This window comes from Limanda limanda, chromosome 10 (genome assembly GCF_963576545.1).
Source record: "Limanda limanda chromosome 10, fLimLim1.1, whole genome shotgun sequence".
NCBI lineage: Eukaryota > Metazoa > Chordata > Actinopteri > Pleuronectiformes > Pleuronectidae > Limanda > Limanda limanda.
Window position 1 is genome coordinate 4,469,623 of NC_083645.1, and position 22,778 is coordinate 4,492,400.

The following is a 22,778-nucleotide window of genomic DNA, read 5'->3' on the forward strand; positions in this document are numbered from 1 at the left end:
TGATGGACTCGTCCAATCACAGCCTCGTAAACACAGTGCAGCAGCGTCGAGTGTCCCGCAGACAGGAAGCGGGTCGTGTTTAGCTTGTCCCGTACGAGTGACTGTTTTCGGGGTAAATAACTTGCTGAAGTCGACACGACGCTGTTCCCTGGAGGAGAAGATGAGTGCGTGTGGAGGCAGAGCCGCGGGCCCGGTGTGGACGAGTCGAGGCGGAGAAGACGGAAGCACAGTCCCTGAGTTAAGGTGAGAGCTAAACGGAGCCGCCATGCTAACCACTAAGCTAACTGGTACATCTGAAAGCATGTCCGCCACTCTTTGGGATAGCGAGAAAGTTGCTTAAATACGAATACAGCATCGAGTGCTGGAGCAGATCTAGTGCATGTGTAAATATGTATGAATTACTTAGATGTAACAGTTTGTTCTCGTTAAGTTTTTTCATCAACGTGACTTTTCTGTATGTTTTCACAGCCTCAGCCCCCCCCCCCCCCCCCCCCCACACACAAACAAAGAGGCGTTAGGCTGAGACGCTGAAAGTCCGGATTTAAAGTGCAGAAAATTAAGCCATTGAATGTAAGTAACTGTTTATGAATTGTTTTGGTGTTTTTTTGCTGTGGATCTTCCAACGGTGATGCAGCGCGGCTATTTCCGTTTATTAATAATAAAGTCATGTTACATGTGTTGTTTTCCAGCTGCCTGTCCATGACGTACAAAGACACACTATGAGCCAGTGTGATCAGACCAGACCTTACATCAGCATTGAGGAGTTGTCGGAGAAGAAAGAGGGTAAGGTTATATTCATTAAATAATTTTCCAGTTACATGTAAAAGTGTATGTTGTCATTGAACTGTGCTAATTTTACTGAATGTGTTTACAGCTGATTGAAGCGGGACAGATGACATGGATCCATCCTTCCACAGCCAGGAGCGCACCGACCTGTGTCCCACACTTCATATAAGACTGGAAGCTACACTGATCTCACAGCTACACACCACAGACGTCTACACACTGGAGAAGATTCAGACAGAGTCCCACAAAGAAGTCATGACCCAGAGGCTGCAGAGAAACATTTCAAGCCTCATCTGAGTTTTTGTACAATATTTTTGCTGTATGTAAATAAAGCTTTGACTCCACATATACCTTGTTCACATTTGTTCCCTGTACAATGTGTTCACCTGTAACATCAAGCATCACATGAATCTTTAGTTTTAATTAACTGCAGTGCTTTTGGTAAAGGCTTACTTATAAATAATAATAAATATTAATATATACATTTTTATTATTAATATTGTGTGGAAGGGGCTTACCCCACGTGCGGAATGCTGTGACCCCACGTGTGCACTGCAATGACCCATAAGGTGACCAATAGCAACACTTCTACCAGCCAATCACGAGTGACATTAGTTTCAAGGGTCTGTGGTTTCCTCCAATGGTGAGTAGAGAGAGGTTCTAGCCAGCGGCTGGACTCCGATTCATATGCTAATTAGATCACACGTCGCGATCGGTCCGCGAGGCTCAGCGAGCCCCCCCGCGGCTCTCTCCTTTGTTCTCGAAATCCCCCTTAAGGTCCGCAAACGCCGATAGACCCACCTTGTCTTCACTGGCGAACGCCGAGGTAACATCATGGAAACAGTTGGTTACAGCAGGGGATTAGGCTTGTCCGAAGAGGTTCACTGTGACAATAATACTGCTTTTCGTCTAGTGTTCAGTTTTGTATGCAACCACCTGCAGCTTCATTTATAGCCGTTGCATAAGCATATTTCAGACCACAGTTTATGTTTATGCCACTTCTCACGCAAACATTGAGATTCATAAAAACAAACTTGATGGCAGAACTCAAACGCAAACTATGAGTACTATCATTTTGGAGACTGCAAAAATGGTGAAGCAGACGTGAGGATGTGATATGAAGCCAGATTATTGACCCACTTCCTCTTTAACAATAAACATAACTGTTTCATTAGAACCTTCAATTGTAAAATAAATATTCCGTAAAAGAGCAAACAGCTAGAGAAACAAGGGAATTCTAGTTTTTAATAATATCTTCTATAACACTGCCCCACAGTGAGCATATGTGTGTGTAAATCGCTGCAGTGAACATGTCTGTGCTTCTCAGGCGCAAAGAGCAGCTCACTGGAGACCACTTTCTACAAATAAATAAATGTTCACCTTTTAAAATTTAATTTCCAAATGATGCCCCAGAGTGGATGTTAGGAGATGACTGATGTGTCATTGCTGTAAACAACAATACTGGGGTGGCACTTGTGTGTAATGCTGTGTGATGGATGCACTGGCACTGATAGGAGTACGAGGATAGAAGTGTTTGTGGGAGTGTTTAGTGGCTATGAAGATTTCCTGTCTAATGATGAAGACTCATCACCTAATGTAGATTTTATAGATCTATGATTTTGGATCTTTGTGCTGAACTGAGTCCAGTGTTACAAAGATCGATCCGACGGAACCAAACCTTCCCAGTGCAAACACAAGTACTCATCACTCTGGGTTAATTCACTGACAGGTATGTGTTTGATGCGTATAACTCGTACAATTTTTACCGTCCTTCTCCATCCACCGCTAGGCAATGAATAGTTTTCTGGTAAAGGCAATAGAACAAGTATTATTCTGATGATAATAAACACTTTTTTTGGTTATTCTTTAAATTACTAACACCTTTTTATTTCAGACACTGTCCTCTCTGTTGTATCACTCTCACTCACTGCATTAACAGCTTCAGCATAATGATGTTAGTGCATTATCTTTTATTAATGACATCACTGCTGTGGCCACCAAACAATTTATCTTTCTTCACCTCCATTTCACTCACACACAGTTCGAGCTCAGTGTTGGAAAATTGCTTGGGACAGTTCACCCAAAAATGAAATAAAATGAAAATTCACTCATTATCTACTCACAACTATGCCAATGAACGGGTGGATGAAGTGTTTGAGTCCACAAAACACTTTTGGAGTTTCAAAGGTAAACAGCGTTGCAGCCAAATCCAATACAATAAAATTGAAGTAAATTCTTGACCAATACTTCAAACGTAAAAAGAACATGAAATGCCTCCACTTATGTTTTTTGCCTAAATGTCATAAAAACTGCAGTAGGGGGAAACAGCTAGCTCTGCTAAGCAAAACACATTGCAGCTCAGTATTTAACACATTGTATTTCATAGCTTTCATCCATTCACAAACAGAAATACATTTTTTGATTTACATAATTTCCGAACTTACACTCAGGCCACACTGGATGCATAAGGGGGGTGTATGTGTCGCAGAACATCTTGCTTTTCATTTGCAATTAGGTAAGAGCAGCCATGCTCAGACGTCTCCTGCGTCTGAGCCTATTTTCTCCACGTACCGCGCTTTGTTCACAGCAAAACACATGAAAATGCTCTTTCATCACAGTTTCAATGTCTATCTCTCGATTATATCACGTCAATATTTGAAACACTTCCTGTAACCATTTCAAAGTAAAACCACTTTAGCATTTCTGTTGACTTATTCCATTTGTTTGTTTTATTTTAGGACCAAAAGATGCACAGCTTCATACCATAGAGTCTTGGCATTTAGTTGACTACACAGGATACCATTTCTTAAGGAGAAACAGTAGTCATACCAGAAATCTTATGTAGGAGCTTCACTGCAGAAATGCTCCCTGTGTGAACAATGGAGAGTCGCAGCAGTTGCTCATGCACCCAGTGTGGCCCAGGTTTAAAAGCCACTAGCTAAGGAGCAGGTTGCCAGAACAAAAAAAAATGGTTTTGGATCCTATGCCTTGCAACCTGTAACTTTGGTGACACTGGACAGGTAGTGTCCATAGTTTAAAGTTTATGTTGTGTTTCATTAGGTGAAGTAAGATTAAATTAACTTATTTTGCTTAAACCACTGAAACTGGTCAGATTTTGGTCTACGCAAACATCTAAAGTTACTTTGAGTAACTTGTGCTGATATCCACGGCTCCATGTTTACTTTTGCACACATTACAGATGTACTGTCACATTGTGATTGCACTTTTTTGCACTCCTATAACCCACCAGGGCTGTTTTGTAGAAAGTAAACCCAGGATTATCTCCTGCAGTGTGCTGTGCATTATGTAATGTTGAGATAAGTCTGGTATTGCAGGTGTTGATAAGTGACAAGTACACAACATGACTATAGGAAATAGGCCTATGGGATTAATGTCTATGGGGTTGAGGTCAGGAACAAATTGATTTACATAGTACAAGTTCAGTGTTTTTATCTATGATCCTTGAACATTTATAAAAAATTACTTCATAGGAATAAAGTTAGTGCTAAATTAATTGTTTAAGAATATGGAGTAATTTAGCTTAATATGAAAGTAAAGTGCAGTTAAGGTGGATACTGTGTGTTTCTCACGTCTGGAACAAATACAATATCTGTCCTATATCTCACCTGAATAAAAAATTTCAAAGGGGAAATGAATACATCAAAATAATATCAGAACCAATTTTCATCTGGCATTTGTCTTTAAACTCATTTAAAAATCTGTTGCAAACATTTTATCTCCCCCAGTCCATCACAAGTTTTTTCATAACTGGAAAAACTGCAGCTTAACCATCACATTACAAAGAAAAAGGGGGTCTAAGTTAGACAACCTTGGACAAGTCGATAATAAGATTCGAAACTGTTTTTATAACGATTCCACTCAGCTGGATTAGGATGAAGAATTTAAAAATAGTGTTTCCCTATTCTTCAGATTTCTGCCACATTAACAGCAGTTTACACAGCAGTCAAAGAGCAGATCACTTCTCTGACGGTAGAAATGATGAGGATGCTCTCTACAGCGTTACTGACTGAGTTTTCACCTCACTTCAAGGGTCAGTTGCATCTGTCACAGTATGGTGTTCTGAGACACACTTTCTTGGTTCATGTTCTTGTAAATAAAACAGGTCATAACTTCAGTAACCTGATGGAGATTAGATGGAAACCCAGGTCTGCAGGGTTGAAGTCCTGGTTTTACTGCCCCCAATCTGCCCTGGCCACCTTCCTATGAACTCTGAGTGGTAAATTACAACAAATAATTGTAATGAAGCAGGCATTATTTACATTTAGACACACACATGCTTGCACAGGTTAAGAGAGATCTGTTTTGACAGCCAAATATATTTTTTCAATTTCCTGCAGAATGGGGATTGATTTGTAGTTATGTATTAATGAAGCAGAATCTCAGACTTCGTACAAATATTCCAAAACGTAACATTTTTACTTAACATCCCAAATGGTATTACATAAAAACATCCAAAGTAGTTTTTTCAATAAATGTTAAACAGCCTTTTTGTCCATCTTAGTTATGTTAGCAAAGATTGGACTAGAACACTTTGTCAGTTTAATGACAAACTTCATTTTGAAGTCTGCAATCACCTGTGACCCTTTTAAACCTCAATTCAAATTTTTACCAAAAATGGCTTTAACAAACGTTTAGAATTCAGTTTTCTTTATTTGTTGAACCCCACAATGTAGAAAGAGGTTCTGTCAGGTTGCCAATGTGTGACTAGGACCATTTAAGAAAATCACTGTATTAATTCATGACCTGTTGTAACATTTTTTAATCTGTAGAGAGGTTTTTGTGAAACATTATTTTTTTTACAATATCACATAATTTACTCGGCTGATTGTAGAAGAAAAGATTTTCTGATAAAAAAAGTAGAATAGGCTACATCACCTATGTTTACATTTCTTCCTGTTGTGGTAAATCTTAAGAGTTAGCAAATATTAGAGGCCTATAAAATATAGATGGTTAATATTCTTAATTTACTCAAAACATCTTGCATAGCCGCCCTTAAGGCTCCAGTATGCTTCTACGTATCCGTTTCTCGGAGAGGGCTCTACAGAGGGCGAAGAGTCTTTTTGATTTTTGCTTCTCCGACCACTGTACGTCGAAAAAAATTCACCGCCAAACCCATAGGTGGCGCAACGGAAGACGAGCTCAGACTTGCCGGAGAAATATCAGTAACAAGTTCTGTACACGTGATACGTTCTATATTAATAAAGATGGAACACTTATCAATTGACACTGGGGACTAAGTTGAACATGTCTCCTTATGTCCTTAAAATTCACAGAATCACTTCCTCGTTAGCAAGTTGTCTTAAAAGTAAAAGCACAATGTTTACTATTTGCATCAATGCTTAAAAAATAACTGAATTTTTATTTTGAAAAGTTGTGCACTTGGGTCTGAAGATTGTGTCAATTGCTCCACAGGCCTCTGAAATAACCAACATGTTATGTAGAGTATGAAGAAATAACACCAGTTCAATTCACTTCAGACTTTCACATAACCCACACATGAGCAGTAATATAGCAAATTCAGTTTAATGTTTGGAAAACATTGATTATAACATCTTCATTGCAGATAAACCAGGTATGATACAATGGTTTCTAACTTCACTCTGCACACAACATCCAGCACCCAGACAAAACTATCCTACTGTTTTAGTTAAATATTTAGTAGTAAAGGCCAATTTATGCTTCTACGTCTTTTCTATTACGGACAGATAAGACCGCCCTATCCGTCGTGGAATGCCCTCTCCGAGCGCCTCGGAGAGCTTTTCGTACACCTCTGATTTTTCTAACTATCCGTCTTCATGTCGGAGAGCCCACGGACAGCTCTTGGCTGTGATTGGTCCGCGAACGACATCATTTCCCTACGACTTAATTTCCGGACCTCAAACTTCCTGTTTACTTCCCTGTAGCATCAAACCCCCAAACACAACTACGATTCTACGATTAATGTGACGTGTGTGTTAAGCCAGCGGAGTTGTCCGGCTGACGGTGGCTCGTTAGAGCACTGACGGCATGTGTGCACGGTCACATACGGTTTTAACAAGCTTTCAAAACGGCGCTAGCAGGCTAGGCTAGCAGGCTAGCCACCATGCTAACTGCGGTGGTAACAGTGCAAGAACCCGCCGTCACGACTTTAATTCCACTTCTATCATGACACTGTTTCTATAATACCGTCAGGTTAGAAGCAAACACTGGGTAGTACAGCCGTGGCCAAAAGTTTTGAGAATGGCACAAGTATTGGTTTTCACAAAGTGTGCTGCTTCAGTGTTTTTAGATCTTTTTGTCAGATGTCACTATGGTATACTGAAGTATAATTACAAGCGTTTCATAAGTGTCAAAGGATTTTGTTGACAATTACATTAAGTTTCTGCAAAGAGTCAATATTTGCAGTGTTGACCCTTCTTTTTCAAGACCTCTGTAATTCGCTCTGGCATGCTTTCAATTAACTTCTGTGCCACATCCTGACTGATGGTAGCTCATTCTTGCATAATCAATAGGGATGAGCGAGTACAGCATTATCTGTATCTGTATCTGTTAACCATATGAATTATCCGTATCCGTACTCGGAGTGGGCGGGGCCTAACCCGGAAGTGGGTGTGATTTAACCCGGAAGTGGGCTGGTTCAACATAACTTTCTTTTTTAACTTTGACATTTTTTCAGGATTTTTTTTTTTTTATTTTTTTTTAATTATTTCCACACCAGGTGTGTGTGTGTGTGTGTGTATGTGTGTGTGAGTGAGATGCGAGGGACGTTCACTGTCTCCCGGAGAAATGAACACTGTGTTTTTAGTATAGAAAGACGTGAATTATATTCGTTCACAAGTCATACAGACTGGTTTTGTTATTTTCACTTTACATTAACACTTAAAGTTTAGTGCAGTGTAATTGTTTGCCGTGATAATTAAATGCCAGTGTGATAATGACAATTTCAAACCATACAAACTGTCCTGTTGTACTGTATTTAATAGAGGTTTACTTTACTGTAAAGTAATTGTAAATGTAAAGAAAAAATAACAAAACCAGTCATTATGACTTGTGAACAAATATAATTCACGTCTTTCTATACTAAAAACACAGAGTGTTCATTTCTCCGGGAGACAGTGAACATCCCTCGCATCTCCAGCGCTCCTCTACTGAGCCAATGCAGGTCTCGTGAAAAATTTTCCAAAGACTCGTACCCGAAGACCCAGTCGGGAAATGAACGAATCATTTCTGCTTCCTTGACTGAGCCTATGGAACAGTCCCGATGCGCAGTGAACCTGAGTGACTGAGAGACAGAGAGCTGTTCTGTGAGTGAGTGAGCAGAGCCGTGTGTGACGGGAGGAGCGCTGTGACGCTGTGTGAGGATTTTCATTCAGTCCGAGCACAGATAATGACTCCGATTACTCGTATTATACTCGTGATCGGCAAAAGTGCTTTATCCGTACCGGATACTTGTTTCAGCCGAGTATCCGGCTCATCTCTAATAATCAATGCTTGGACTTTGTCAGAATTTGTGGGTTTTTGTTTGTTCTCCCGCCTCTTGACGATTGAACACAAATTCTGAATGGGATTAAGGTCTGAGGAATTTCCTGGTCATGGACCCAAAATTTCGATGTTTTGTTCCCCTAGCCACTTGGTTATCACTTTTGCCTTATGGCAAGGTGCTCCGTCATGTTGGAAAAGGCACTGTTCGTCACCAAACTGTTCTTGGATGGTTGGGAGAAGTGGCTCTCGGAGGATGTTTTGGTACCATTCTTAATTCATGGATGTGTTCTTTGGCAAAATTGTTAGCGAGCCCATTCCCTTGGCTGAGAAGCAACCCCACACATTAATGTTCTCAGGTAGTTTACTGTTGGCACAACACAGGACTGAAGGTAGCGCTCACCTTTTCTTCTCCGGAAAAGCTTTTTTCCAGATGCCCTAAACAATCGGTAAGGTGATTCATCAGAGAAAATGACTTTACCCCAGTCCTCAGCAGTCCAATCCCTGTACCTTTGACAGAATATCAGTCTGTCCCTGATGTTTTTCCTGGAGATAAAGGGATTCTTTGCTGCCCTTCTTGACACCAGGCCATCCTCCAAACGTTTTCGCCTCACTGTGCGTGCAGATGCACTCTCACCTGCCTGCTGCCATTCCTGACCAACCTCTGCACTAGTGGTGCCCCGATCCTGCAGCTGGATCAACTTTAGAAGACGTTCCTGTCGCTTGCCGGACTTTATTGGGTGCCCCGAAGCCTTCTTGCAACAATTGCACCTCTCTCCTTGAACTTATTGATGATCAGATAAATGGTACATTTGGGTGCAATTTTACTGGCAGCAATATCCTGGCTTCTGAAGCCCTTTTTATGCAAAACAATGATGACTGCACGTGTTTCCTTGCAGGTAACCATGGTTAACAGAGGAAGAACAATGATTTCAAGCACCCCTCTCCTTTTAAAGCTTCCAGTCTGCTATTTTGTCTGAATCAGGATGACAGAGTGATCTCCAGCCTTTTCCTAGTCGACACTCTCACCCGTGTTTACAAGAGAAGCACTGTCATGATGTCAGTTGGTGCTTCTTTGGCAGGGCTGAAATGCAGTGGAAATGGTTTTTGGGGTATTAAGTTCATTTTCGTGGCAAAGAGGGACTTTGCAATTAATCTGATCACACTTCATAACATTCTGGAGTATATGCAAATTGCCTTCCTAAAAACTGAGGCAGCAGACTTTGTGAAAATGAATATTTGTCATTTCTCAAAACTTTTGGCCACGGCTGTAGTTAGTGTCGGGAGTCCTGCTGACTGTGTGTGGAAGCTGGGGGGAAAGCTAGCTGGGAGGGGAGCTAGCTAGCTCCGTGTAGCCTCAAGCAGATTCAAGCTGTGGAATCAGCAACACAGTTCAGAAACAAGACCGGGGAACCGCTGCGCTAACAAACGATAACATCAGCATTTTGACCCGCTGGGTGTCACTTTATTTAGTTCTGTTAGTTGCCATGGTTCAGTGTGTGGGAGACAGAGATAAACAGACACACGTGGACTTCTTCTTCCCAAAATTGGGGTAGGCTTCTCTGAGCTCGTCTTCCGTTGCGCCACCTATGGGTTTGGCGGTGAATTTTTTTCGACGTACAGTGGTCGGACTAGTAAAAATCAAAAAGACTCTTTGCCCTCCGTCGAGCCCTCTCCGAGAAACGGATACGTAGAAGTATATAAGAGCCTTAAGTATATATTCGTAATCAGCTTTTTAAATATTTAAATTCACAGTATCAACACACCACCATTGTGGTTTTTCTCCTAAAACGTGTATTTTTTGGTTTCACCTTAAGCACTTGAATGAGTAACAATTTAATATTTCCCTGTATGTATACCTTTAAGAATTCTGGTGCTGAAGCTTCAGGATCAGTTGAAGGTTTTCATCCTCGGGTCTATAGCAAACCCTTACATCTTCCCTACAGATCTCCTCCTCGTTTCCGCCCCCGAACCCCCTTACCCCAGATTATATAGCTTTCGGCCCATCCTATCACACCCACTCGGGCACACACCCAGGCATCATCATCCAGGGATGTTCTGATCCTCTGCCAAGCTCAAATCTGTGTCCTCTGGTCAGGGAGAGGTGCCAGATGTTAACGCCTACAACCAGATAAGAGAGGGAGTGAGGGCATATGTATGTACTTATCTACAGTATGTCAGATTTGACAGTTTTAGATCTCTCTATCATTCCTTGACATTCCAGTTATTGGTACGCCAAGGCTCCATATCCTCCCACCCCCCACTTTCATCTCTTCAATATAGCATAGGGATAGCAGCATGTGTTGTTGATGTAGCAGTGTGTCTAATTGATGCTAGAATAGCAAGCATAAATTATCAATAATAGCTTATTATATGAAAATACATATTATTTGGTGTGTGTGTGAAAAGCATCATGTGCTTTGGGCACAGAACTGTGGATGTTTCTGTGTGTGTGTGCGTGTGCGTCCTTTTTATCCGCATCAGCTCTGATTACTGGTTAGTGACAGAGACAGGAGTAATTAGCTGTGTTGGTTTTTCAGTTCATCAACAGAGCTGGCTGTGATGCAAACAGTTTGATAACCGTAAATGTACCAGAGGCGGAGATAATACAGCTGACCTTTAGAAAGTCACGAGTACAGGAGAGTTTTCCGAGGTGCAGCTTAAGTCGATCTTAGGAAACACAGCGAGATGGAAAAGGTCTGTATGTGGGACAGGTAATGATTAAATGTGAGATTTACATTCCCAAGGCCCCAAACAGGGACGGCCCCTTGTATAAAATGCTTGTTTTTAAATTACTACTGTCGTAAGTGAATCAAAACATTCAAAGAATCAGTTGAGATACTGAACATGTATCAATAAAATAAATAACTAAATAGTGGAGGCCCTCAGAGGCCCCCGTCACCCCTACAAAAGCTGCTTAATAGTTCATGACCAACTGCTTCTGCACTTCTTCTAATGTCAGTAATGAAGACTAGTGACCACAGATGATCACATTCACCCAAATTCCGAATCTCGACTAAAGAATAAGAAAAAAAGCTAATTTATGGAAAACAGGAATGTGTTGAAGCTAACATCAGCAGTTAATAGCTTGAAAATAAATTGATAAATCAGCTTTATCAGTATGTTAAATTAATCTAATATGACATTGAGTTCACTGGTTGCTGAGGGACATGGTTGAGCTTGTGGAGGGGTTGTTAGTAAAAGTTATTACAAGCAATAATTTTAGTTTTTTACTGAGAAATATTGGACAATTTATCATGGGGCTGTAGTGATAGGGTTTCATTTTTGGATGGATTTATTACTGGATCCCCCTTCATGAGAGTTAAGAACTGACAGACATATTTTTCTATAGCAGTACTTGTACTGCAACCTTATTACGATTTACCATTACCTCACTGTTGTTCACAGTGAACAAAGTGATCAGAACTAACCAATCAGAAGATAGAAGGACTATGTAGGCTGAGGTAAACTGTGTGAAGTAAACTGTGAGAAACACAGAGGCAGACTCAATAATTCAATTATACTATTTTTAAGCAGCTGATGTAAATAATCCAATGTATATACCAGTAAATAATAATTATATAAATAACAATTTGCATATAGCGTGCACATTGTTGATATATTTTAATGAACTCCCTTCGAAACCTTACAGATATAATGTTTAAATGTTGGTTATAGTGATAGAGATGTGTAGGATTACTGACTCTACCTGATAAATGTTGAATCAGTCTTCATCATGCACCTCCTCACATGTCTCAGCCGACAGATTCCATTTTAATTCGTATAGCTGTCCCTCACATGCACGTACCCAGAGCCTCTTTTTTAGATTTCAAACTGTAGTGTATTGCTGCTTACAAGCTGCGGTGCACCCGAAAAAAGGCTGAGTTAAAAATAACCCAATTTAGGTTATTGCAGTAGCTTTGTGCTGGGACCAATCTGATGCTGGGATATTATCCAAAAATCAATAAAAATTGGAGTACAGTGTTAGGATTGGATTGGACTGACATAACCCAGCCAAATTCTGGGTTATCGGACCTTGGATTAAAGCATAGGTACTTTATTTAAGTCAATTGCTGTATTAACAAATGTATTGAAATATAATTGTAACAAATGTTTGTTTTCTGTCTGATTGACGAATTAAATAGCTAATTTGGCCCATTGTTTTAGTTGGTTCTTAATCGACACTGGGCTGGAAAATAAATGGAGAAGAAACCTAAGGGAGGTAGGGAGTAATTGCGAGAGAACCCCCCCCCCATCCTAAGTTGTGCCCACCTCATTATCATTGCAAAGATAACTATACCGTTTTCCATAGTAAAATAATATGCATTAAAAGCACTTGTGCCAATTATAGATGCAACATAAAGCTTTTAAAATTTGAAAGACCGAACCCCATCTCATTTCCTCACAGTTCTCTCTCTCTCTCTCTCTCTCTCTCTCTCTCTCTCTCTCTCTCTCTCTCTCTCTCTCTCTCTCTCTCTCTCTCTCTCTCTCTCTCTCTCTCTCTCTCTCTCTCTCTCTCTCTCTCTCTCTCTCTCTCTCTCTCTCTCTCTCTCTCTCTCTCTCTCTCTCTCTCTCTCTCTCTCTCTCTCTCTCTCTCTCTCTCTCTCTCTCTCTCTCTCTCTCTCTCTCTCTCTCTCTCTCTCTCTCTCTCTCTCTCTCTCTCTCTCTCTCTCTCTCTCTCTCTCTCTCTCTCTCTCTCTCTCTCTCTCTCTCTCTCTCTCTCTCTCTCTTGCCAGATGTAATATATTTATTGTATTTGCATGACAATTTAGCCCTCTGTACGATGTATGATCAATAATGCATGATGTACGATATTTTGAATACACTTTCCTTGCTATTACTTTTATTCAAACATGATGGTATAACATGGTTGGTATACATATTTAGGGAAGCATGAAGATGAGGAGGGCGGAGTGTGTCCCTTTTTTCAAAAACGCCCACAAAGTAAAAGCTCAGGTTTCTAAGATCCCACTTGATGTGATTCAAGTCACATCTGGACCCTTGTTTACATATGTTCCACAAACTGTCACCCATAACTATGCTATTTGGAAAGGTATCTATGAATTGTTGCAGCACATGTTCTCCTGCAGCTGTCAGTGTGTTTCCTCAGCAACAACGTGCCTAGCTTGCGAACATGAAAAGCTAGTACTTTTGGTAGTAAAGCCAAATTAGGGCCATTGGTGTATCATGTAATCTATTTTGACTGCAAATTACGTTCACATAGTATTAAACAGCGGAGTAACAGAGACGATTCATTATTAGTTTTTAATAATATCTTCTATCACTGTGCGTCTATCATCAAATCGCTGCAGTGAACGAGACTGTGCCATCAGAAGCAAGAGGTAATCGGTCCGATTGCTCTAAATCAGTGATGCCAGGGTTACGGCCCGCGGGCCGGACCCGGCCCGACTGTACATCACATCCGGCCCGAGGGTGATAAGGGGAGAATATAAATTTTAATTTAATTTTCATGGAATTAAAAAAAAAAAAAAAATTAAAATTTTCGGTGGACTCCGTTAGTTGGTCTGTTGCTGCTGCCCGCCTCAGCTGCAGCAGCGCCGGTAGTGCTGATCGAGATGTTGTCAAAGAAGAGGAAGGTCGACACTGAAGCTCGCATCTTTCAGGATAGATGGAGAGAAAATTATTTCTTTTGGGAAGTAGGAGGCAAACCCGTGTGTCTTATCTGTCGTCAACAAGTGGCTGTACTAAAGGAGTACAGCATCAAACGACACTACGAGACCCACGCCGAGAAATACGGCGAGTACACAGGGCAACTCCGGACTCAAAAGCTAAACGAGCTAGCATCATCGCTACAGAAACAGCAAGCCGTATTCTCCAAATGTCGAGATACACACGAAGGTTCGTTTTATTTTAATACATATTGTAACGAACTGATAGTTGAGTTCTGTTCTGTTTGACTGCTTGATATGTGGTTGTTATGAATGTTCCGCTAAGTACACCGTGTTGAATAAGTACTGAGATGTCCTGAGTGTCTGTGAATAGGTCGGGGTTGGACATGTGACAGTTCTTGACCAATGGCTGTGTGGGATGACAGGCTCTCATTGGCTGGTTCGTTGGCGTGTCAGGGGTGAATGAGGAAGTGGAGAGAGAAGACATAGATAGATAGATAGATAGATAGATAGATAGATAGATAGATAGATAGATAGATAGATAGATAGATAGATAGATAGATAGATAGATAGATAGATAGATAGATAGATAGATAGATAGATAGATAGATAGATAGATAGATAGATAGATAGATAGATAGATAGATAGATAGATAGATAGATAGATAGATAGATAGATAGATAGATAGATAGATAGATAGATAGATAGATAGATAGATAGATAGATAGATAGATAGATAGATAGATAGATAGATAGATAGATAGATAGATAGATAGATAGATAGATAGATAGATAGATAGATAGATAGATAGATAGATAGATAGATAGATAGATAGATAGATAGATAGATAGATAGATAGATAGATAGATAGATAGATAGATAGATAGATAGATAGATAGATAGATAGATAGATAGATAGATAGATAGATAGATAGATAGATAGATAGATAGATAGATAGATAGATAGATAGATAGATAGATAGATAGATAGATAGATAGATAGATAGATAGATAGATAGATAGATAGATAGATAGATAGATAGATAGATAGATAGATAGATAGATAGATAGATAGATAGATAGATAGATAGATAGATAGATAGATAGATAGATAGATAGATAGATAGATAGATAGATAGATAGATAGATAGATAGATAGATAGATAGATAGATAGATAGATAGATAGATAGATAGATAGATAGATAGATAGATAGATAGATAGATAGATAGATAGATAGATAGATAGATAGATAGATAGATAGATAGATAGATAGATAGATAGATAACTTTCCGAAGGGAAATTAAGTTGTCATAGCAGCCGGTACATTTGAATACAATAAAATACAAAAATACAATACAATAGAATAAAATAAAAAATATTGAGGTAGAAAGAATAAAAAACAGATGGTAATGTTATTGTTAGACAGTATATAAGAATAGTACAGTATATATAGTATATAATATAACATAATATATATTTATATATGATAGTAATTATACCAATATAAAAGCAGTATATAGTAATAATGGCAGCAACAGTATATATAATAATAATAGTAATAGTGATATAATAATAGTAATTATAACATGTACACATGTATAAATATGTGTATATAGACTTATGTATACAAAGAATATACAGAGAGTATGATATATTTTATAATTTCCACTGTGATATGGGGGGGAGGGAATAAAAGGGGCTGGGGTTGACTGATAGCCAGGCTAGTGCCATAAAGGCACATGGGTGTGTGGAAATATGGGTTGGTGACTGGTGATGACTGGCAAAGTTAATGTGCCTCATCTGTTATTGAGCCAATTTAGTTTTTAGATAGCTCATATTTGCCTATTTTTTCAAGAACAGTTTTGTTTTACTAATTCCTACTGGATATTCAATCACATGGTCTAATGTTGGACTACTTTATTCTGGCGCTTTCTTTCTGTGACTCGTTTAGGCCTACTTGGCCTGGCCTTCTTTTAATTGGCGTTATTTTGCATTGACTTGTTTTCATGTGCAAGCCTTCAATAAATATAATAAAAGTAATTAACAGTTTACACTTGTGTTATTTATAGGAAATGTGTTTTGTTGGCACCTAGTCTATTTTGTTGCATTTCTAATTTATAAATGTAGGCTACTTGCATGGATAGGAAAATGTAACGTTTTTAGAGGGTAACTGTCTCCTGCTTTAGGCTATGTAATTTTAGGCCTCATTGTGAGGCTATTTTGGTGCCGATGCAATTTCTTATTGATGTGTAGGCCTTCATGAATAATTTCAAATAACCTACCTATCCATGTGTTGAGTCAGTGTTTGGCCTTTTCAGTCCGAAAGTGTAATCCGGCCCCCTGAGGTCTTGCTTGAAAAAATCTGGCCCCCTGTCCAATTTCACCCTGGCATCCCTGCTCTAAATAAATAAATACTGCTGTGACACTCGTGCGTAATGCTGCGTGATGGATGTAAGCGAATAGAAGGAGGAGGAGGAAACAAGGGCTCAGCGATTTCAAAGAGCTTTTGTCCCATGATGATGAATGATGTTTTAGATTCTATAGATCGGTGATCTGTGATCTTTGTCCTGAATTGAGTCCAGTATTAGATCAACCGACGGAACCAAGTACAAACACCAGCATCTAATTATAATTCTGTTAAATTCTATAGATTGGGAATCACAGTTTTCTCTGAATTTACTAATCCTGCATTTTTGGATGATTAAAACACAAACATGAGATAAAAGTTACCTCTGACATTCTGACAGTGTTTTTTTGCCTCCACCTTTGAATTGATCTTTTCTTATTTCACGCTCCGTTTTTTCTATCGTATTCACTCTCGCACATTGTATTATCCACAGCAGCGGCAGAGTATCAGTGTATTTTCTTTATTAGTGACATCACTGCTGTCCCATTATATCGTTCTTCACCTCACTAACAAACTCCTCGATGTCAGTGTCAGAAAGTTTCGCTTCCTCTTCTCATTGTTTGATGCCGTGCCTCTGTCATGACTCACCGTGGAAACCCATTGGTCAGGAGCATAATTTAATATTCATGAGGTGCTTTGCATTGACTATTCATGGTTGAATGTGGGCTTGTAGAGGGCGAAGTATGAGGCAGATCCAAGTAAGAACATTTCCAGGTGGACTGTGATTTATAAAGTCAACAATGTGTTCATGTGTGCGTGCACAGTTTTAAAAATCATAATTTTCTTTTGCGTACACCAGTTCCGGCTTTTGTGCGCACCTACACTTTTAGCATGAATCCCACACACTGTTTTATAAATGAGACCCCAGGCCTTTCTAGAAAGAGACCAGTGCTGCTTCTCTCAGGCAGAGGCAACCGTGAGAAAAACAGCAGAACAGCATGAGAGAAATCATACCCCCTGATGAGATGTGACATTGCTGTGAATCTACATGTGACAACCTCACCTCAGCACTGTCAGCAGCTGAGCGTCTGAGCTAGGAAAACGCAGCTTGAGGGGGGGGAAATCCTCTTATCAGAACAGCCCTGGGGCCAGGAGCAAGGTAGTGGCTGGGATTTCGGACGGGAGCTGCAGCCAGAGGAGGAGCAGGGATCTTGCTGATGATTTGGGCTTACGACTGGCAGACAAAAGCAAGCTGGCACAGGATGGGAGAGGATACACCCAGCGGCCTCCAGCAGCTTAGAGGATTTAAAGACAGGAAAGTGGATGGGCTCCAACTTTATACCCACCCCCCTCCTACAGCTCTTGATCTGCAGGGCCCTCTTCTGCAGCCGTCACTTGATCAATGCCCCCCTCCCCCTGTGTGGAGGTGTAGGCAGCAGGAGGGTGACTGGAGGGTGGGGTGGAAATCATGTGAGCTAGAGGGATGAAGATTCAGGAGACGAATGATGTCTAAAGCTGAATACATCAAGGAGAAAGGTGATAAGCAATACAGTCGTTAACAAGTTCACAACACAGACACATGTGTATGTACAGTATACTCATTAAGAGCCAATCCCATATCACCCCTTCTCCGTGAAATCTACCCTAAAAATTGTGGCAGCACTTCAAGAAGCCGTTGCATCATCAGTAGTCGTCGTAAAGGCATGACACGTCTTCAGACCAGGGGGAAAATAGAAGGGATGAAATGGGATATGCTACTCCGTTTTGATGGCGATGGACACATTGGAACGGCTTTGCCGACGTGGAACGCCCTTCCCGAGCACCTCGGAGAGCTCTTCGTGCACCTCTGATTTTTCTAACTATCCGTCGACATTTCGAAGAGCCTAGGGATATCCCTTGGCTGTGATTGGGCCGCTTACAGCATAATTTTTCCGAACAACGTCATTTCCGGAATCTCACATTTCCGGACCGAACACTTCCTGTTTCATTCCCTCAGTCTCCTCTTCTGTTGTTGTTCTCGTCTCATAAAATACGTTACAAGCAAGTCCTCTTCCATGTCAAGCAGCTCCAGCTCCATCAACAGCCTTTGTCTGTTAGTTGCCATAGTTCACTGTGTGTGAGGAAAGCTGGGAAGAGGTAAATAAACAATCGTGGACTTCTTCTACAAACAAAGACGCCATGAGGTAGGCTTCTCTAAGCTCGTCTTCCGTTGCGCCACCTACTGTTCTGGCGGTGAATTGTTTTCAGCACCCACAGCCTATGGAGAAGCATAAATGAAAAAGAGTCCGTCGGATCCGTCCGTCCGCCCGTCAGTAACTGGGTAGGAGTAGCATATTTCAGCTTTAGTCTCATGTGGCTTAATTTTGCGTAAGATGTTTTTTTTTATAATATTTGATTGTCATTGGAACTACTGCATTACCATTGCATCCAAACGTGAACTCATGTATAACTGAATCCATGCTTCCGCTGCATCACTAGGTGGACAGTTTGATTTGCAGCATCTGAGAACATATTTCTAAGAATGCCTGGTCCTTCCTCCAGCTGTTATCTACACAGCTCCTTGGGTCAACCTTGGTTCCCATGGTTACTGCTGTGGATAATGGGGCACATCCTGTACTACAGAGAAGTAATGGACTTCAGTAACTTTGGAGTGACCTTGCTTCATGTCCCGATTCTTACCGAATAAGAGAAGCCCGGAGAATAAGACGGTACAGACTAATTAAGAAAGAGAATAAGACTGAATGAAATTGGATAGAAACAAGGAAAAATCCTTGAAAGTCAGGTTCTGGCTCTGCTGATCACTCTGTTAGCGTGTGGCCCTGTCGGCTTTCACCAAGGGCAGGGATACATTTACTCCTCTCGCTGTAATGGAGTGCCGCTTGATGTCAGTAATTCAATTTTTACTTAAGGAAGCATTAAGTAATCTATGTCTCTAATCAGCCACCCAGGAAACGAAGAGGCACTGACAAGAACCTGGCAAAGATTTCTCCGGTCTTTCTCTGGTAATTGATACAACACTAATGTGATCTTTTTTTTTTTTTACATATTTATTTTAAAGAGTGGAAAGTTGGATAATTCAAGCAGCAGTATTTAGGGAGAACCATTGAAGGAGGTTAACTTTTGATTTACTATTGTGTTCAGTGGGAAACTGTGTTCTAGGATCTGTTCTCATACAGCTGTAGGGCTGCAACTAACGACTATTCTGATAGTCCATTAATCTATAGATTATGGAAACGGTTAATCGACTCATGGGATTATGAATCACACAAATTCTCAATTGCTCTCATTTAGCCATCAGCTTTTAAATTTAGCTTGAGGTTGTTGTGATGACTGAAAATAAAGACAATAAAGATCGATACTTCATTCTTACATTTATTTTGAAAATTTTTGCTGTATATTAGGGTAAAAACAACCCTAACCCAATTTTTTGTTTTTGTCCATTTAAAAGCAAGGACAGGCAAAGTGCTAATATAAAAAAATTAATATAAATTCACGTTTCCCTTTTACCTGTAAACCAAGAACAAGCCAAGTGCTGATACTAAAAATAAATTAAAAATCAAATATCCATTTTTTTTGCAATAGGATAACATTCCACTTTTAAACTCGTTAAAAAATCTATATTCAAACTATATTTTTGTAATGGATTATAGTATCCTGCACACAGGTTTGAGGGAGTTGCCAAGACAACTCTGTTTATAGCAAGCTAGATAACAGGCTATCTTACCGAGGCGAGTCTGTATCGTCTATGTTACGATGTCAAACGTGCCTCCTCTTCAAATACTCGTGTGCTGCTTCCTATACAGCTGTTTCACAAAGTATTCAGACCATGCTGTGTTGTACTTTTGATAATACTACAATGGATCAAATTGCTACTTTTTGCCTGACAATCTACACTTACAGCCGTCATTACAAAGAAATAATAAGTAAAATAAAACTCCTCTATGAGACCTTTCTATTCAGACCACTGTTATCAATTATCAGTACAATCAGCACAGTTCAGTGTGAATTATTTTATGTAATATGAGTTGTCTTACGAATATGGTGCCGAGTTTGCCAGTATTTTGGGAGGACAAATATTTGGGACATTGACACGCATCGACACAACTGATATGCTTTATGTGAGGCACAGTGTTTGTGTCAGCAGAAAGACTTATCTTAGAAATCTGTACAGTGGTGCCACTCTCCAACATTATCTTGCATGAGCTTGAAAGACATGCAATGTTAACAATGTATCATCAGATGTATCCTTGTGTCACTGAGGTTAACTGTTTTGCCATGACATGCAAAAGGGTAACACATCTAAATGTACTCCATAGATCAGGGGTGTCCAAACTTTTTGTCCCGAGGGCCACATACAGAAAAAAATACGAAGGACTGGGCCACTCACGCCGCCACGCCCCCCTGCCCTGGAGTGGACTGTTGACAGTCGCGTCGCTCAGGGCGGGGGGGTGTGGCGGCGTTCTGAGGGACAGCTAGCAAGTCAGCAAAGCAATTCACCGCCAGACCACTAGGTGGAGTAATGTTTTTTGTCGAAGAAAACCTTAGAGACACCTTCTTTGTTGACTGTTTATTACTTTTTCTGGAGGACAAATTTGTCCCTGATCTTTCTACACAGCTTCGTACACTCGTCGACCTGCAAATCGACGTCAGCCGAGATAAAAAATGACATGTAATCTCCTTCCAGGAATTGCAGGTCATCTGCGTGTCCTTGTATTTAGTCAGTGACGGGTTATACAAGTGGTCATACTTTCAGATCTCTTCTGCCAAGTGCTCTTCTATTTGGTCCATATCCGTTCTTCTAAATCTTCCTTGGTTTCTGCCGGTATTATGGGGCATGAAACCGGAAATATGACTCTGGAAAGGATGTAGTTAGCGGACCAATCACAGCCTTGCGGGCTGCGTGAGGCTTGCGTAGCTTTGTCATATAGTTACAAAAATTGGTGAACGCCCGCAAGCACGAAAGAAGGAGCACGCAAGGGGCTCTTGCGTGCCCCTTTTTGCATGTCTCTGAAAACGCAGAAGCATGCACCGGCCTCTCTCCTGTCGACTAAGCCTGGCCCCATAAAGCAAAACAAATTCTTTAAGTAAGTGCCATTTGAGCGCTACTAAATTTTGAGTTTCAAAAAAAAAAAAAAATAAAATAAAATTTTCAATTTTTTTTTATACATTATATTTTTAGACATTGATGCGGGCCAATTAAAAATGGATGGCGGGCCGCAGTTGGCCCGCGGGCCGTAGTTTGGACACCCCTGCCATAGATGGAACTAGATCAGAAAGGTCAGCATATGTATACGCTAAGTGGTGTGCAAACTCTTACAGGATTGAGGAACCCATACTTGACCCTTTAACAGAACAGCGACCAGCCATTATAGTAGGTAGCCTTGTAAAACTACCACAAACTGGAACCCTGCGTCAATTCCCGGCAGTTCTCTAGCCTGACGTTGTCATACTCATAATTCTAGTCAGAATATGAGTCTGAGACCGCTCCATTGGGATGTGAGTATGGGGCGTGTTTCAACTGAACGAGGAAAAAAAATGCCTCTTCGCTCAATTGGATAGACCTACAATCAATGAGAGCAACGTAGTATGCGACGTATGAATCCCATAGGAAGGACGGCAAAAACATCTTTTCGATCTAAAAATGCCTTGAACGCGTTTCTCTGTTGCTCTTTCAAAATGAATGCGCTATTGATGTCTTCTAAAATAGATTCAATGGCAGCATCTACACATCTCAGCTCTCCAGCGGCAGGCATGTTTGTGGAAAACAAAGTCAACCCAAGCGCTCTTTGATTACGTAGTTGATTACGTAACTGTTGATCCTCTGTCCATCATCGTATAAAGCCCGCCCTGACAATTTGATTGGTCCGAACAGCTACATAATTTCTCCCCAACGGAGCGACTCCAGACCGAACTTCCCCACCGAAAATGTTGTGGGCGGGGCTAGGTTCGTCTGGCACCCAGGATAGCAGTTTTCTGTGCTGCCTGCAGATGCCTGTGAACGGTAGTTAACCTGAACTTCTAAAGACATTTGCAGGGGCACTAACTGACAAAGATTCTACTTTTCATGCACTGGGAGTCACTGATGGCTGTAGAGATCTTTCTGCCTCTGGTTATGTTCAAAGTGGTAATTATGCTAAAGTTAAAGCAGCAGTTCTTATGGCATATGAACTGGTTCATGAAGCACATAGGCAGAAATTTAGGAATTGGAAAATGAGACAAGCAAACCGATGTAGAATCTGTTACTAGACTACCTTCTAAAAGCCTATTGGCAGGTGCCACTAACTGCAAGAGCCAAATACATTTCATATTTTGTCACACCTTGTGAGTTATTCTCTTGTTAGGTCATGCTGTTTGGGCTGAGGAATGCTCCAGCTACATTGCAAGGTTTCAGCTGGTCTGATGTGCAGCTGTGTGTCTACTCTCAGTTAGAACGTGCATGTCATACACACATTAGTGTGTGGACAAATGGATTAGGAAGTACACACTGAAGTCAGGTGTGGGCCATTTATCCTGTAAAGTCTAATAAAGCTTT

The 22,778-nt window shown here is 40.6% G+C and overlaps 1 long non-coding RNA gene across 1 annotated transcript; it reads left to right on the forward strand.

The window, feature by feature from the left end:
• The first annotated feature begins 494 nt into the window (after positions 1-494).
• Positions 495-1,132, forward strand: LOC133012159 (uncharacterized). The gene is made up of 3 exons (XR_009680798.1): positions 495-570; positions 690-783; positions 875-1,132. It is a non-coding gene; the product is annotated as an uncharacterized LOC133012159 (long non-coding RNA).
• Positions 1,133-22,778: the final 21,646 nt, after the last annotated feature.